Genomic DNA, 9,666 nt, shown 5'->3' with positions numbered 1-9,666 from the left:
TAGATAGATAGATAGATAGATAGATAGATAGATAGATAGATAGATAGATAGGATCTGTTTGGGGGACCAAAGGGACCAGGGGTCTGTCTCTCCTTTGAGCCCCAAGACTTCTCAGTGCCATTCCTGAGAAACTTCCTAAGGCTTTCTTGTGTGTGTTTGTGGCAACCTTCCCTTTAATTCAGACAAAACTTTTTTTTTGGGGGGGGGGTTTCCAATATCTCTGCATCCCCCTCCCCAGACTATTTACAGAGGGGGTCCCCTGCCTATGAGAGTCAATGTTGTTGTTGTTGTTGTTGTTGTTGTTGTTGTTGTTGTTGTTGTTGTGTGCCTCCAAGTCATTTCTGACTTCTCCTGGCAACCCTAAGGCAGTGAACCCAGCCTAGCAAATTGGTTTTTAAAGGTGGGTTTGCCTCTGAGGCTGAGAGAGTGTGACTTGCAAAAGACTGAGCAGGGATTTGAACCCAGGTTTCCAGAATCCAAAAAGTCTGCTTGTGTCCAAAGTTGGGGGAACTGTTGCACTGCTTTGGGGTCCCCCCCAAAAGAGGATATGCATTGATTTCAAAGGTAGTAGGAAAGCTCTTGTTTGAATGCACTTGGAGTATTTCTTTGGGTGGGGAAAGAGGAACGCCCCCCCAAAAAAAACTACCACTCTCTTCATCATGTACCCCCAAAGATGCCCATGTCTCCAGTGGAGCACCCCATCTTTTGCCTGTCACTCTTCCATCCAATCCTTCTGCAAGGGTCACCTCTTGGCCCTGTCCAGAGCTGTCAAAACACAGAGAAAGATGGGGATGATGAAACTCCAACCTCCCGGCATCCTCCCTGATCTGTTTGCCTGGTTATGGAGCATCCCTCACCCCAAAATACCCCACCATTGCTTTCTCCTCAACCTGGCATGACTTTGGTGCCAAACACACTGCAGAAACAATCCAGTTTGAGACCACTTTAACTGACCTGGCTCAGTGCTAAGGGATCCTGTGAATTGTAGTTTATGGTGGCACCAATGCTTTCTATCAAAGGGTCAATGTCTCACAATTCCCAGACTTTCCTAGCACTGATCCAGGGCAGTTCAAGTGGTCCCAAACTGGATTATTTCTGCAGTGCGTTTGGGACCTTTGACCTAAGGGACTATTTGATGTGCAACGCGGAAGGAGTAGTGTCACGGGGAGAGGTCAAGTATGCGTCTCCCCCCACAGATCTTGGACCTTCTCCAGCTTTTCCCCCCATGGGTTGTGAAAAGCAGAGGCTCCATCAGCTCCTTTTTCTTTGTCTTTTTGGCTGCTAGACCCCTACAACTGCCCCCTCCTTTAGTTTCTGGCGCATAGGCTTTCCCATGGGTTTTGTATGTTGATCTAAGGTGGCGGTGTTTTTGTTTATGTGTATGCATTCTTGCATAGAGAACATGTTTGGCAAAGACGGGGAAAGAGTTTGGGTTGGATGTCAGCATGATCCAGTGTTTGTGTATGCGCATGCGTTCGTGTGCATAACCTTTGAGAAAGTGGGTTGTATGTTGGAGTGATCCAGTGTTTTTTGTGTATGCGCATGCATTCTTGTGTGCATAACATTTGGGAAAGTGGGTTCTATGTTGGAATGATCCAGTGTTTTTGTGTATGTGCATGCATTTGTGTGCATAATGTTTGGGAAAGTGGTTTGTATGTCAGAGTGAAGCAGTGTTTTTGTGTATGTGCATGCATTCTTGTGTGCATAACATTTGGGAAAGTGGATTGTATGTTGGAGTGATCTGGAGTTTTTGTGTATGCACATGCATTCTTGTGTGAAATGGATTATGAACATAAGCACATAGGCTTTCCCATGGGTCTTCAATGTTGATTTAAGGTGGTGGTGTTTTTGTTTATGAGTATACCTTCTTGTGTGCATAACATGTTTGGAAACAGCTTGGGTTGGATGTTGGAGTGAGCCAGTTTTTTTGTGAATGCGCATGCATTCTTGTGTGCAATGGGTTACGAACATCAGCACACAGCTTTTCCCAAGAGTCTTGGATGTTGATCTAAAGTAGTACCTTCTTGTGTACATAACATGTTTGGAAACAGCTTGGGCTGGATGTTGGAGTGAGCCAGTATTTTTGTGTATGCACATGCATTCTTGTGTGCAATGGGTTAGGAACCATAATCACATAGGCTTTCTCATGGGTTTGAATGTGCCTCTAAGGTGATGATGTTTTTGTGTGTGTGCACATGTATTCCTGTGTGTGCACATGTATTCCTGTGTGCAAAAGACAGAGGGAACTGCCTGGTTTGTATGTCAGAGTGATCCTCCTAATGTGAAGTCAAAGGCTTTCATGGCCAGCATCCATCGTTTTTTTGTGGGTTTTTCGGGCTATGTGGCCATGTTCTAGAAGAGTTTATTCCTGACGTTTCGCCAACATCTGTGGTTGGCATCTTCTCTGAAAGCTGGCGAAACATCAGGAATAAACTCTTCTAGAACATGGCCACATAGCCTGAAAAACCCACAAAAAACGATCCTCTTAATGTTTTCATGTTAACTTGGAATTCCTGTTAACATCGAATCATAGAGTTGGAAGAGACCCTAAGGATCATAAGGTCCAACCCGATTCTGCCATGCAGGAACTCACAATCAAAGCACAACCGACAGATGACCATCCAGCCTCAGTTTAAAAACCTCCAAAGAAGGAGACTCCAGAATGTACCTAGGCAGCGTCTTCCACTGTCAAACAGCTTTTATTTCCTAAAGGTCTTTCTAACGTTGGGGTGGAATCTCTCTTTGAGTTCATTGCTCTCGGTCCTATTCTCTGGAGCTGCAGAAAACAAACTTGCTCCGTCTTCTGTATGCGCATGCATTCTTGTGTGCCTAACATGTTGGAAAAGGAGGAGGAAACAGCTTGGTTTATATTGGAGTCATCCCAATGCCTGGGTGCTGTGGGAAGGCGTTCTCTCCTGATCTGAAGCATGTGGATGTGGTAGTCTCAATGCATTACACTAAAGCAGTGGTGGCAAACCTATGGCACGGGTGCCAGAGGGAGAACTCAAAGCCCTCTCTGTGGACATGTGTGCTGCTGTGTTTGCCAGAGTTTGTTACTAGAAAGCCATAGGAACGCGGCACTTTGAGATAAATAAGTGGGTTTTGGGTTGCAGTTTGGCCACTTGGTCTCTAAAATGTTTGCCATCAGTGCACTAGAGTCAGATGTAGATAGATTATATCCACAGAAACACCATAATAATAATAATAATAATAATAATAATAATAATAATAATAATACTTATTTTTTACCCGCCTCGTCCCATGGAGTGAGGCGGGGAACGGCAATAGACAAAACAACCCTAGTTAAAACACCATCAGTTAAAACACCCGTCAGTTTAAAAGGACAAATAAGATTGCATCTGTTTTATTTATTTTGAGGATTTATATCCTGTCTTTCTCCCACAGTGGTACTGCACATATTAAAACATAACACATAATGTGTATGCGCAGTAGAACCATCCACATTTAAAATCTATCGTTTAAAACGGACAGTTTAAAAATCATTTGGATGAGTCTGCCGGAAGAGACCGGCCTTTAATGCTCTTTTAAATTCAGGCAGAGTATTCGGCTGTCGAATCTTTTTCCGGCAGGTCATTCCACAGTCTTGGAGCGGCTAAAGAAAACATCTTCCTGGCTGACAGTTGCCAGCCTGACTGGAGTAAATGTCTGCCAGAGGACCTGATCGTATTACTGTATAGGGCATTATATAGTATTATATGATAGGAGGTAATCTTGTACATAACCTGGACCCCAACCATGTAGGGCTTTAAAGATAATAACCAAGATTTCGTACCTGTAGGGCTTGGGATGCTGTCCTACTAGAAATCTGGAGCTCCTTGTTGGCATGTGCATGTTGTTATGTGAAGATAGGCAGAGTCTCAGAGAGTTGCTCGGTGGGAACACTGCGAACATGACAAAGACACATTGGAGCCTGAGCACTGGCTGTATGTGACACAGAGATGTGACACAGTTCTGTCATTTTACACTCAGTAGTTAATGGTCTTTTGGAGTGGGACCTTCAGAAGATGGTGCATCTTGCAAAATTAGCTCCAGAACATGATGAGCCGGCTGTCCTGTTTGAACTGGAAGGACCTTCCTTCTCATTCTGCTAAGAGGGATGCTGGCTGTCTACCCCAGAGACCTGCCCCCATGTCACCCCTGCATGGCAGAGATTGTGGGACAGGTTGCCCAGACGTCCTCCTTTTCCAGGACATGACCTCCATTACAACCTTCTGTCCAGGAGGAATTCCATTTTGAGCATGGCCGAGAAGTCACGAATTTACATTTCTGTAAGTGTTGTTAGCTTTTATTTGGTCATGCCCTTGATTTTTCTGGAAAATCCTACATTCTGCAGTGCCATGTCCTTCTGCGGTTAAGATATCTGGTCACCCATCTCCCAGATCATTTCAGTGAGGGTCATGGATTGTGCTGGAGAAGGATCACCTTCTGCTTTCTTGGTTCTTGGATCATGCCAGGACCACCTTCTGCTTTCTTAGTCCTTAGCAGGAGAGGTATGGTTTGCTTCGTCCCCCCCCCCCTTCCGCACCATGTTTTCTTCTTCTCTCAGCCTTGTTTGGGGGGGTTTCACAATCAAAGTGACAACATCTTTGTATGCCTCACTTCCGTCTCCTCCATCCAACCCCAAAAAAGGAAGTGGGAGCCAGAGAAAGAGAGAGTGAGAAGTTGGAGGGAGAAGAAGGAGCCCCCGTTGCTTCTCTCCAGGGATCAAAGCAAATGGGAAAGGAGAACAAGGTGGCCAAAGGTCTTAACCACAAACCACCACAAAATGTAGGACATGACCAAACGAAAGCTGGAAACACTCATATAAATATAAAGTCATGCTTCTTAGTCGTGCTCAAAATGAAAGACATTTTGGAATGCCTCCTGGAGCGAAGGTTGAAATGGAAGACATGTCCTAGAAAAGGAGGACATTTGGTCTCTTCGAAGGAGAGACAAAGGGCATCCACCCCTAAGCCAAGAGAACAGAAGCTTGAGGAAGGGAGGAACATTTGGTTTTGCTCGGCCGGAGGCAAAAAGGATGCTCCAGGGCTTGTGCAGAGCATCTCTTGATGCAAAAAGGTCAAAGAGGTGGAGGAGAATGTTGCGATGGCCACCTTTGCCGTCTACCGATTCCAAAAATGTGTGCTCAGAGTACTGGATCTGACCCAGTGCATTTCTTCCCCTGTCCCTATCATCCCAAAATCTCTTTCAGGGTGTGTGTTTATCCGTTGCGGACATGTGTGCATGGCCAGTTGTGGTGAGGAGTCTCCTGTTGTAGGCCTCCTTGCTGACAGAAAGGCAGGTTGCTTTGAAGGCAAGATGGGCATCATCTGGTCCTGGTTTGAGAGGAATTTGCAAATGGAATTTAAAGAGCATTCCCTGGATTGAATCTCCCAGTATCCTCATACCCAGAAGTCGGAGGGGCTCACCTGCATGAATACCCTTCCATACCATCTGGACTAAGGACTACTATTGCATCTTGATCCAATGCAAGAGCTAGGACTGACATTGCCTTTTCTTTCTTTCTTTCTTTCTTATCATTTTCAGCACCTTTGCCTGATGAAGAAGCCAGTGGAGCTTTGAAAGCTTGCAACATGTATAAATGTGCATTTCGGTTGACCCAGTAAAGGGATCACTGTTTTGTGGATTTTGGATGATATTGTACTATGCTATATGGCCAACACAGGTTCTCCTGGTGGATATGGTCTGAGAGGTGTGTAGATACAGGAGAATTGGAGGATGAGACGTCCAGTAGCCCTAAAGGCATACATTTCTTCGCTTTTCTATCTGTCTCTCCTCCTTCTCCATTTCTTGCCTGTGGATGTGAAATCTAATGAATATTTGCACAGCCTGAAAAAGCATGTTCCTGGGGTGTCTGCCAACTGACCCCTGCCCTCTCTTTGCCTTGGGAAACGTTTCTCAAAGAGCCGTGAAGGGATCAACATTGCCTCCAAGATCCTGGAGAATCCTATTTCTGGCTTGGGTTGGACCAGCATCTGGGGCCGGAAGTGCAAGTAGTTCGGGAAGCAAAAACCACCACCCCAACCCTTGTTTTGGGGTGCATCTGCACTGGAGAAATAATGCAAGTTTTGACACTGTTTTAAGTGCTGTATCTTCATCCTATGGACTCTTGGGATTTGTAATTTTGCAAAGTCTTTCGCTTTCTCTGCCAAAGAGTGCCGCTGCCTCACAAAACGACAAATTCCAGGATTTTGTAGGATGCAGCCATGGCCGTTCAAGTGGTGTCAAACTGCATTGTTTCTACAATGTAGATGCGCCCTGGATCCCAATTCCCCAGACTCTCGACATCCCATTCCATCCTATCGACTTCTTTCTTACAGTTTCAAAAGCAGTTCAGATCTCGTGGTTCCTTGATTATTGTGTAATTGTGAGGATTGTGTAATTGTGAGGCTTAAGCAGGTTGGGGAAGGCCTGCTTCTTGTATCCTGGTTCCTTCCAAGGTTTGTTGTTGCTGTGTGCCTCCAAGTCATTTTGGACTTATGGCAACCCTAACGTGAACCGATCATAGGATTTTCCTGGCAAGTTTCTTCAGAGAGGGTTTGCCATGGCCATCCTCTGAGGCTGAGAGAGTGTGACTTGCCCAAGGTCAGCCAGTGGGTTTTTATGCTCAAGCAGGTAATCGAACCCTGGTCTCCAGAGTCGTAGTCCAACATTCAAACCACTACATGACAAGGGTATTCAAAAACGGGCCTGGCTTCTATCCTGGCTTCTATCAGTGATCCTATAGGATTTGACTGGTACAACCAGAATGAGTTCATGTATATTTTCATGTGGACAGCCAATGTGGCATAGCGGTTTGAGTATTGGATTACGACTCTGGAGTTCAGGTTTTGATTCCCAGCTCAGCCATGAAACCCACTGGATGAACTTGGGCAAATCACACTCTCTCAGCCTCAGAAGTTGGCAAAGGCAAACCTCTTCTGAAGAAACTTGCCAAGAAAATCTTATGATAGGTTCGCATTCGGGTTGCCATAAATTGAAAATGACTTGAAGGTACACAACGCAACATAGGGTTAATAATAGTAATACAGAATTTATGTTGGGTATCTTCCATCCCTTTGTTGTTCTCTACTACCAATACCAATTCTGGTTTGAATGTTGGACTACAACTTTGGAGACCAGGGTTCAATTCCCAGCTCAGCCATGAAACCCGAGTCACATCCTTCCAGCCTTCAGAAGATGGCAAGGGCAAACCTCCGAACAACTCTAGCCAAGAAATCCCTGCGATAAGGTCACCATAAGTCAGAAATGACTTGAAAGCATACAACATCAACCATTTCTATGTACATTTCCATGAAAGCCCAGCGTTTTTTTGTGCCCTGCCTCATTTTCCTCCTATATTATCTTGTCGTGGGAGGTGATCCTACATACCCCATACCTCGGAGACCTTGCATTGCTTTTTGGCTTCTGATTGGGATGGTACACCGCAAAAAGGTTTGTGTTTGTTTGGGCCCAGCGGCCTCGCATATCTTTAGGGCTATGCCCCACTCCCCGCCCTACATCTCTCAACATGGGAGAGAAATATCTTTGTTCCAGGATCAGATACCACTCCGGACTCTGCCTCCACCCAACTCTGTCCTTTCACAGGCGTATTTCCTTATCAGAAGGAGAAGAGCCAGGAGGAATAATGACTCTGGTCCAATGTTCCCACAGAGATAACGGGTCCGGAGGGCGGCCGATGAAGGAAGGGCTGTGCACTGGGAGACGTGGGCATGCGGGTTGTTGTTGTGTGCCGTCACTTTGTTTCCGACTTACAGCTGCACGAAGGCAAACCAGATCTATCGTGGGGTTTTCTTGGCAACTTTCTCCAGAGGATGTTTGCCGTTGCCTTTCCTTGAGGCTGAGAGTATAAGACTTGCGCAAGTTCACCCAACAGGTTTCATGGCCGAGCTGAGATTTGAACCCTGGTCTCTAGTCATAGTCCAACACTCAAATCACTCCCTGGCTCTCATGGAAAGGTGTTCCAAGCTTCTTTGAAAGTCTACTATGTCTATTTTGAATCAAAATACAATTTTGCAGAGTCTCTGGACATTTAAAGTGCTCATCAATGAGCTTACATATGGTGTCTGTTAAAATTTGTGTCTTGCAAGGTATCCCCTTCACTTTCCCGTAATATACATACAATGTCTTAGACTTGTGTTCCCAAACTTTGGCTCTCCAGCTGTTTTGGACTTCACCACCCATCGTTCTTGATGGTTGGTCCATCTGGCTAGACTGAGCTGCTGGGAGTTCAAGTCCAAAACACCTGGAGGACCAAAGTCTGGGAAGCACAGCCTTAGAGGGAATCTCACAGCCCTGCAGTGGCAGAGAAGGAGGACTATCGGAGTATTCGCTTTTAGTGCTTTGAAAAGACTTGGAGGAACAAAGTTCCATAGTTAGAAATGATGTTTTATGCGCTGGTTTTAGGCTCTTAGTTGCTGCACTGTTGTCATTAAAATTAAACATTTGCAAGTTGGTACACGTTACAACAAAAATGCAATTAACCTTTTTGGAATTGATCTCAGGTTTCTGGTTGTGTATAGGCATGTGAGCCAGTGTGGTATTGTGGTCTGAGTGTTGGACTATAACTCTGGAGACCAGGGTTCGAGTCCCGGCTTGACAATTCTCATAGAGCGAAGGAAGCCATCCGTTAAGGTTCTGTTGTTCTTCTTGTGTGCTTTCAAGTCATTTCTGACTTATGGCAACCTTAAGACAAAGCTATAATGGGGTTTTCTTGGTCAGATTGGTTCAGAGGAAGTTTGCCATTGCCTTCCCCTGAGGCTGAGAGAGTGTGACTTGCACAAGATCACCCAGTGGGTTTCATAGCTGAGCCAGGAATCGCACCCTGGTCTCCAGAGTCGTAGTCCAATGCTCAAACCACTTTGCCACATTCTGAAGAAATGAGTAAAAACTAATGCTTGCAAATACAGTAAACTGTGGATGAGCAGTGAGGCAGGTTAAGTTTTTCGATAATGGTATGTTGTTCAAGAGAATGAAAATTCAAGTAAAAAGCATATTCCGCTGGGTGAACGGTCAACAATAGGATGGCATCAGGGGTTTGGTGTGAGAATTCAGGGGTTCAGAGTATAGTGTAGTCAGTGGCTTCAGTGTTGGATTATGACTCTGGAGAGGAGAGTTCAAATCCTTGCTTGGCCATGGAAAGTGGCAGGTCGACAGTAGGAAAGTTGCACTCTCTCAGCCTCAGAGTGAGGCAACGTCAGATGCTCTCCAAACAAATCTTGCCAAGAAACCCCTGTGATAGGTTTGCCGTAGGGTCACCATAACTTGAAGACTTGAAAGAACACAACAACAACAACAACAACAGAGGTTTGGTATAAAAGGTTTATTTTGGAAGTAGGTAGAAGAAACACTGCAAATAATCCATAAAACGTGCCAGGATCGGAACTGGAAGCAGCGGATAACTCATTGACAACATCAGCTCACCATGCCGCCACAACAACAAGGGGAATGTCCATGCAAGCAAAATGCTTATTGAGATAATGACTGAAAATAAAAGTGCTGGTATTGCAATGCCTTTGCATAAATCTATACTGCAGAACCACGTTTGGAATGGCATGCACCATCTGAATTGCCCTGTTTCCAGATGGATGCTGTAGTGAAAGGGGAATTGAAAGGACGCTTTCCATGAGGCTGAGATCATGCAAC

General features: G+C 45.2%; 1 protein-coding gene across 3 annotated transcripts in view; it reads left to right on the top strand.

The window, feature by feature from the left end:
- Positions 1 to 9,666, top strand: part of PLCB3 (phospholipase C beta 3) — a 79,542-nt gene that overhangs the window by 10,850 nt on the left and 59,026 nt on the right. The gene's annotated exons all lie outside the window — the stretch shown is intronic.

This window comes from Sceloporus undulatus, chromosome 9, assembly GCF_019175285.1.
Source record: "Sceloporus undulatus isolate JIND9_A2432 ecotype Alabama chromosome 9, SceUnd_v1.1, whole genome shotgun sequence".
NCBI classification, from domain to species: Eukaryota; Metazoa; Chordata; class Lepidosauria; order Squamata; family Phrynosomatidae; genus Sceloporus; species Sceloporus undulatus.
The sequence above is the reverse complement of the archived record's forward strand: the minus strand, read 5'-3'. Positions and strand labels throughout refer to the sequence as shown.